The sequence below is a fragment of the Spermophilus citellus genome (genome assembly GCF_964194105.1).
Source record: "Spermophilus citellus genome assembly, chromosome: 4".
NCBI classification, from domain to species: domain Eukaryota; kingdom Metazoa; phylum Chordata; class Mammalia; order Rodentia; family Sciuridae; genus Spermophilus; species Spermophilus citellus.
In genome coordinates, this window is record NC_138185.1 from 36,690,241 (window position 1) to 36,698,388 (window position 8,148).

General features: G+C 40.5%; 1 long non-coding RNA gene and 1 pseudogene across 2 annotated transcripts; one reads left to right on the plus strand and one right to left on the minus strand.

Moving 5' to 3' along the window:
• Positions 1–383: 383 nt before the first annotated feature.
• On the minus strand, positions 384–1,672 carry LOC308648134 (splicing factor 3B subunit 4-like; annotated as a pseudogene). The gene has a single exon. The product of its transcript is annotated as a splicing factor 3B subunit 4-like (transcript).
• A 2,805-nt stretch (positions 1,673–4,477) lies between these two features.
• Positions 4,478–6,360, plus strand: LOC308648486. The gene is made up of 3 exons (XR_014021840.1): positions 4,478–4,572; positions 5,690–5,858; positions 6,235–6,360. It is a non-coding gene; the product is annotated as an uncharacterized lncRNA (long non-coding RNA).
• Positions 6,361–8,148: the final 1,788 nt, after the last annotated feature.

Below are 8,148 nucleotides of genomic sequence, written 5' to 3' on the forward strand. Positions count from 1 at the left end.
TACAATTTTGGTAAGAAGTTTTTTTTCTTTTTAGGGGGGGAGATGTTAACTGATATATAAAATTCACTTTATTCTTCATTATAAAATTATACTTTTATTCTGAGTACTTACAGCAATCTCTGGAAAAAAATCTTTAGGAATGAACAACACTGATATTTTTACTAGATTTTTAATTTATACGTGTTTGTATATATTATTCGTTTTTTTTTTTTTTAAAGAATCAAAGTTTTATTTTCTCTGGGCATCTGCAAAACACTTAGGACCAATGTAAAAAAAAAAGAAAAGAAAAAGTTCCTTTAAAAAAATTGCATTGGAATGGGGACTGAGAGGGATTAGTGCCCTCACCCTAAGGAACTACAGCAACTCTGATTAGTCCAAGGAATCTAAAAGATATTGGAAAGATAGAACAGGAGGAAGAAGAATGAGAATTTACTGAGCGAGAGGGCCCGAAGTGGGCCACGAGGGGAAACTGGAGGCTGGGCATGGGTCTGGGTGCAGAGAGGGGGTGGTGGAGGACCAGTGTATCCATGAGGTGGCATCAGTGGAGGAGGCCCACACATACCATGTGGAGGCATAGGACCTGGGTGACCCATTGGAGATCCAAACAAAGGTCCTCAGGGGGCATGCCCATTGGAGGAGGTCCAGGATGAGGCATTCCAGGTGGTGGTCAGGGTGGTGGTTGCCCCCCTGAGCCTGGAGGTCCACAGCATGTGGGTGTCCTAAACCATGAGGGCCATGGTGGGCCAGCTGCATCTGAGACATTCCTGGATGGGGCATCCCACCTTGTGGGAACGGGTGAGGATTAGAATGCCCATGACCAGGATGTCCAACCTCTGGAGTTCCTGCTGATGGAGGGCCATGTCCTCCAGCCCCAGGCAGCATAGGTGGTGGGGACATGGCTGAAGGTATCCCAAATGGGAGGGCTATAGGAGGCGGCACCAGAGTTGGAAGGAGCCAGGAAGAGGCTTGCCTGGTGGAGGAAGCCCAGATCCCAGTGATGACACCACAAGATTGGGGGCAGAAGGGGGAGAGGGTGCATCTGTGAACAGCTGATGAGGACAGTCAGCCTGGGAGAGTGGGTTCTTGGCTGCCAGAAGTTGTTCAGCTGCTGAGCCATGACGCTGGCCCTTAGAGTCCTTCTTGAACACATAAGATACAGTGATAGGGTGGCTACAGAGGTACAGCCCATTCATGGCCTCAATTGCTGCATATGAAGCATCCAACGAAGCAAAATTAATAAAGGCATTACCTTTGGAGTTGCTGGTATCAGGGTCCCGCGTAATTTTAGGTGTTTGTAAGATGACTCCAAAGACGCTAAAAGTATCATCAAGCAGCTTCTCATCAATTTCTGAGTCCAGGTTCCCAGTGAAAATGTTGGCCCCTACATCCAGGTTTTTGCTGTGAGCAGATGCCTTGTTTATACATATTGGCTGTCCATAGAGTTTGATCATGTTCATAATCTTAATGGCATAGTCAGCATCTTCCTCACTCAACAATTCATAAAAAGCCATAACCTTGGTGCTGGCCAGTGACTCTATCCTTTGAATGTGGGTGTTGACCATGGGCCCTGCCTGGAGAAAGAGTTCTCAGAGCAGTGGTTCACTAACCTCATCACTAACCCCACGTACACAGTGGCATCCTAGTTCCATTCGGATATCGGCCCAGCAGTCATGGCAAAAGAGCTCCCACAGTCTCTCCATATTACTCTTTGTTAGTCATAATTTGTATATATCTTAAATCTCTTAGTAGGCTAGAATTGCCAGACAAAATAGAGGATACCCCGTTAAATTTGAATTCAGACAAAAAAATAAATTAAAAAAATATAAGTGTATTACCAAAAGACAAAGGGTTTACTTACAGTAAAAAAAAATAAGTCTTTGTTTATGAAATTCAGATTTAACTGTGTATCATATGTTTTTATTTGCCAAATATGGTCACTTTAAGTAGATTTTAAACTTCTCCAGCTATCATTGTTTATGTGTCTGTATCCCCCTACCCCTGCTTGCCTAGGATGCATTATGCTTTCTAATAGCATAAAATCTTAACTCCTAAAACATCAGATAGGTAATACAGTTTTTCATGTTTGTTTGAAAGTTGTTCAAACATATTTTATACATATAGGATCCTTAGATGCTATTTTAGATAGTATGATTATATTTGAAAATGCAGAAATACATGAAATACTTTGCCAGTCATTTCTTTACTCTTCAGTCAAATAGAGGCAGTGGGTGTCATCAATAAATTGTACAAACCCTAAGGTTAGAGCTCTGAGTTCTAGTTTCCTTTAGGACACAAACTATCTCTGGTTCTCTTTCTTATCACCTAACTGTGACAATTCCTATAATTGTTGCAGATTCATTGCACTAACCCCACCTTTTCCTCCTTCCTATGGCCAAACAACCTTTCGACACGTGAGGTAGTGTAGTCTACTTCCCTGCCCCTTGACTGACTGCACCCAGGAGTCTAGTATTAGCCAATAAGTTGTGAGCAGATGAAACACATGTAGAGGCTTGAAGTCCCACTTCACTTGCATGTTTCCACTTCCAGTGGCACACCTCTGCCTCTGCTATGAGAGCATGCTTGGGCTAGCCTCTTGGAGGGACGAGAGAGTGAGGTGGAGAAGCGTATTAGCCTCTGTGTATTCCCATCTCTCACCCAAGAGAAAAAAAATAATCAGATTGAAGAATGATCACTCATTTTTTTTTTTATGTATAGATATCGGCAAGAATCCAAGACAGCATATTTATGCACGTATGTGGCGGTCTTAACACAAATCTGATCTGGCCCTAGAATTGAGAGCATACCAAGGACCTAAGGGTACATTTTATTTTAATTTTTATGCTGAATCATCCCTTTGAAATTTAAAGAAAATAAAGACAAGTAAGAATGCAGGATAAAGAACAGATAAATATGAGGGATATGTACTGAAGACTGGTTGGTCTGTATGATAAGACTTTTGTGAGCAAATTAATTTGAATGTGAGTGCTGGTGTTCATTAATGCAGACATGGCCTTGAATGAGGCTGGAAATGAGGCTGTTATGGTTTGGATAAGCTGTCAATGTAGGAATATTCAGAGGTGCGATGATTAGATTATGAGAGTTCTAACCTAATCACTCCATCCTAGTTTGAGTGGACTGACTGGGTGGTAACCCTACACAGGTAGGGTGTGGCAGGAGAAGGTGTCACTGGGGGCATTCCCTAGAAGGATTTATATTCCCTGCAGCCCCTTCCTTTTTCTTTTTGCTTCCCAGCCACATGTCCCTTTGGCCTCATCTCCAGCCCAGAGTGATGGAACTGGCCAACCATAGACTAAACCTCTGAACATGTGAGCCAAAATAAGCTTTTCCTCCTCTGCGTAGGTCTTGTTGGGTATTTTGGTCACAGAGTTGAAAACCTGACTAATACAGATGCTGCGTGGAACTGACTTCACCCAACTACAAGTTTCTCGGCCTGATTTGCTCTTTGTGGCTGCTGAGGAACAGAATAGGAAGCTCTAAGTGCCTTGTTGTTTGTATTATGCTTGGCTGAATGTGGAGTCATCATCTCAGCTCATGTGTTATCCACAAGACATTTTTTTCCTCTGATTTATAGTTGAAGTACCTGATTTATTTTTGTTTTTGCCAAGTTAAGAAAAAAAAATGAGGACCATCCAGATCAGACATAGCTGGAGGTCTGATAATTCCTTTTATTTGCCAGTAGACTCCTGAGTTCTGAAGTGCTAAGATGGAGAAGGGAAGTGAAAGATTAAGGATGTCTTATTTCATGCCTAAACCTTTATGATGTCTTCATATAATTCTGTATAGGAAGTAAAATGAACCCTTACAGAGGGCTACGACCTGAGCTTACATACAACATGCAAAATATGATGGATCAAAATTCTCCCCAGACTTGGACAAGGGTTCAACAATATATATTCAGAAACTTATGCAAGTAGAAATGAAGATGATAATTTCACACTGCTGAGCAACTCTTCTGGAAATGTCCCTAGAACTCTGGATAATGAAAACCGATAAACTCAGCATGCATTTTCTTCAAAGTTTCTAACTTTGGAAGGAATTCCTAGATATAATAGGTATGTGGGAAAAAAAATCATGTTGACAGCACAACAATTCATTCACTTCCTAACATGGCTAGTCATGTACTGTACTTTCGTGCAAACAATAAGGTTATTGTTCAGATGGGAAAACAAGCGATTTGTTGGAAGGCGAAAAGGTGAAAATGTTCTATAACCTGATTTTATTTTGGCAGGCTGCACGACATTTTTCTAGGTAGTTTTAAAAGATACTTTTAATAGACACATGTTCAAAGATTTGGACATTTGTGAAAGTAGGTATTCCTTATAGTTTTCTCATTGGTTTCATCTGGGATATATGTGTTTTTATTTCTATTTGCTTAGATCTAGTGGCTCAACTTTCTTATTAAGTAAGGACAAAAGGGACCCAGATAACAATGTGTACTCTGTTTCTCTCTAGGATGCAAGAGTTGGAGGGATTCTGGCTGGAAATCCTTCAAAGGTGACAATAAGCTGATGAGTTAATATGATCCAGGACTGTGATGAATGAAGCTTGCTGGTAAGTTTGATTCATGCTCAAATTAGAGAACCTTTGCAGAGTGGCCTCATGCTGTCCTGCTTCCTTCCCTTACTATGAATCCCCAAATTCTGGCTGACTTTGGTCCAAAGGGGGATAGGTGGGAAGGAGAAAAGAAAGAACCCAGTGCTCTGGATAAAGAATAGAAGTTTGGATGCTCCTGTACCATGTACTTCCCACAATTTTGAGGTCTACAGAAGTATAGAGTTCTGCTTCCATTCAGGGTGTTTGGATATTTGCAAACTGGGGTTAGGAGTACTTATTAATCCCCTTAATAGATACTATTCATATAGTGCTTAGAGTCTTTTTTTTAAAAAGAATTCTGTCTCCTGAATTGAAAGACACCTTAACTTATGCTGATATATATGATATATAATATATATCATGTAGTATATATTATATATAATTTTATATATATTTATATACACACACACACATATACGCGCGCGCACACACACACACACACACACACACACACATATGCACACACAAGGGATTTAATCCAGGTATGCTTCACCTCTGAGCCACATCCCCAGCCCTTTTTATTTTTTATTTTTGAGACAAAACCTTGATTAATTGCTTAGGGCCTCACTAAATTGCTGAAGCTGGACTTGAATTTGTGATTCTTCCTCCTCAGACTCCCAAGTCACTGGTATTACAGGCATGTGCCAATATGCCTGGCTTATCTATAAATTTCTAAACACAAGGATATTTGTAGGTTTTTTGTTTGTTTGTTTTTGCCTGACTTCTAATTAAAAAAAGTAAATAAGGCCAAATTTGTATTTTATCTCTAAGCACAAAATAGCAGGCACATAGTTTTTATTGCCCTCCTCCCCCAAGAAAAATCTTTGGTTACACACTCATACATGCACACACACGTGAGAACACATTCACACAACAAAATTAATAAGCTCTTTCCAATCTACTCCTTTCAGTATTCACCCTTCCATCCCAGTAGGATATAGCGAAATATCTAAGAAAGATTTAGGCACATTCTCAAGTAGCAGGGAATGGATTCCCAGCCCCTCATATTCTGTCTACAGAGTCTTTTGTGGGCGCCATGGTCAGACTGGATGCTTCTTCCTACATTTGTTTCTAGGTTCCTCCCAAGTATTTGTATCTCTCTGGTTTCCATCTGAATGTCTGCGGCTGAGAACAACCATGTGAGCAAAAATAGTCCAGGGGCAAAACAAACTCAGACAGGCTGCAGTGATCTGGGAACTGCAGCCTGAAATATCTGCATTGTCATCAGCCGGTGCTAAAAGGAGGTCAGTGGATGTTTCTGGATTGGAGGCATAAGCAGGATATGGAATCTTGGAAGGTTTTTATTCTATTGATATCCATGTGATTTGGGGGTATTTGCTAATAGTTCTTGCTGCTAAGTTTGAGTGCCAGAGTAAATAGTAGTGGCAAAGGAAAAAAGCCCTCTGGAGCTCATTTAAAGAAAACTGGAAGGAGACTTTTTCCTGCCAACCTGGGCTTCATCTTTCAACCCACAATTGAGGGAGATGGAGACAGAGACAGATATGCAGCAGTCTGGTAGACAATTTGCAGAAGAGGAGTTGCCATTTTCAATTTAGTTTTTATGGGTTGGTCATGATTACTGATCGGATTATTGTCATGTCCTTTGGTGTTTACTCCTAGCTCCTCGTGAATTATGTCATTCTGCTTCCTCCAGCATGACTTACAAGCAAATACTACAGCTGACCCCAATTTGCATGGGGAAAATGACATAGAAGATTGAGTGATTTGCCAAGGATTCAGACCTGGAAAGTAGGGAGAAAGAAGGTCGATCTGAATGTGGAAAGGCTGGATCCAATGTCTATTCATTATCAAGCATTATGATTATCTTTGCCGTTCTTTCATCATATTCTTCACTTTTTTCCTTTCTGATACAGACTATCCTTTAAAAATACCTGGGATTTAGGTTAGAAGATCTCTCACTGACATGGCTCTTCAGAGTAGTTTGTGAGATATTAGAGGATGTGAATTGTCTCTGCTAACACTACCACCAATGAGCACCAATATTGATGGAATCAATATTGATTCCATCCCAATATATGCAGCCATCTTAATAGTTCCAAGAAATATTTCCTTTTAATAATTTTTCATTCATAACTGTGGTTTGAGTGAGGTGCAGTGGTGCATGCCCATAATCCCAGCAGCTTGAGAGGCTGAGGCAGGAGGATTGCAAACAAGTTCAAGTAACTTAGCAAGGCCCTAAGCAACTTAGTGAGACCATGTGTCAAAATAAAACATAAAAAAGGCTGGTGATATAGCTTAGTGGTAAAGATCCTCTAGATTCAGTCCCTAGTACTGCCCCCCCCAAAAAAAAATTAAAGATGCAGTGACTGAACTATCTTGTACACCAAAATTTTTCATATATAAAAAATAGGTATCTAGGGCTGGGGTTGTGGCTCAGTGGTAGATAGCTCGCCTCGCACTTGCGAGACCCTGGGTTCGATCCTCAGCACCACATACAAAAATAAACAAGTGAAATAAAGGTGTTGTGTCCAACTACAACTAAAAAATAAATATTTAAAAAAATAGGTATATATTTGAATTTGGGAATATTCTGTGGCAGGACTAAGTTTTGTGTGGGAGAGGGGAACCCAGCATGGTGCTGAGATTACTGACTATGACATCACCAATCAGTTTAATCTTGATCTAGACACTGATTTTTGCCTTGGGCAGGTTAAATAACCTTTACATGCCTCAGTTTCCTCATCTGTAAAAGAGGAATAATAATAAATATCCTACTCCCTAGGTTTGTGACGTTCAGAGTTGGCATTTTAAGCATATAAAATCCTATTTTTTTCAATCAGAAATTGCTTGGTAAACACTTATTTGTTTATTTTTAAATGTATGGCACTCAGGGGACACCAAAGCCACCAAGGACATCTTGTGTGCACTTTCTGAATAGAATATTCTAGAGTTTCATTCCTCAGCAAGGTAATATTTTCCAGGTACCATACCTTCAATTTGATATGCAGTTGGTATCACCTTTCTGCAATTTAACAGGCTGAGCACTTTAATGTCATTTGGAGCATCTTCTTTCCTACTTTATACATAAAATTGATCACTCAGAGTTATAGATCACTTTTCTGTGACACTAAAATTGCCTTCTTTCTACCCTCCAAATTGGAACTTCCTGCCATCCAATGCAAACAATCCCCTCAAGCCCCTTTTTTGTAACTCTGCATTGAGTCACCCCTCACTCACTGCCTCCCTGACTGCTGTTCCTCTTCTCTATCAGTTGCCCTTCAGAGTATCTGCAGATGTCCCAGCACCAGCCATAACTTCATCTTGTATGTACACTTCCGTGGCCCTTTCATTTCTGAGCAAGTTCTTATTTTCCACTTGCATTTGGGGATTCAGGTCTTCGGATCTTTCTCCAGGGTTTATCCCTGTCTAGAGTATGAATTTTATATTTCTTTTGCTCCTTGCTCAATGTTTTGGGTCAATCCCAGCTCTTCAAGATCCAGCCTCCAACAAAGCTGTGGTCCCTAACCTTACCAAGATGAGCATACTCAACATTTTCAATTCAAATATGCCTTT